Source organism: Apis dorsata, unplaced genomic scaffold (assembly GCF_000469605.1).
Source record: "Apis dorsata unplaced genomic scaffold, Apis dorsata 1.3 scaffold_525, whole genome shotgun sequence".
NCBI classification, from domain to species: domain Eukaryota; kingdom Metazoa; phylum Arthropoda; class Insecta; order Hymenoptera; family Apidae; genus Apis; species Apis dorsata.
Window position 1 is genome coordinate 619,784 of NW_006263748.1, and position 347 is coordinate 620,130.

Here is a 347-nt window from a genome sequence, read left to right on the forward strand (position 1 = left end):
ACGAAATTAGGGGAAAAAAGTTTAAATTTCTTCTCTCTCGATCCGTTCAAGGACCGGGGCGATCGATCGTAACGGGGCTTTTAATCGAATCCCCTTTGGTAAACGAGGACGATTCGAGGAATCTCGTTCCATCTTGGATCTCATCAGATGGCGTGCCGCTTTCTACACCTTCATTGATTTCACCCGGTTCCATCGGTACACCATTCCCCGACATCGCAAGATTACACGTATTTCGGTGTAACCGCAAGACTTAGGGCCAACTCCCTTCCTCTATACATACATACATACATACATATATATATATATATATATATATATATATATATATAGTTACGCGAATACGGCTT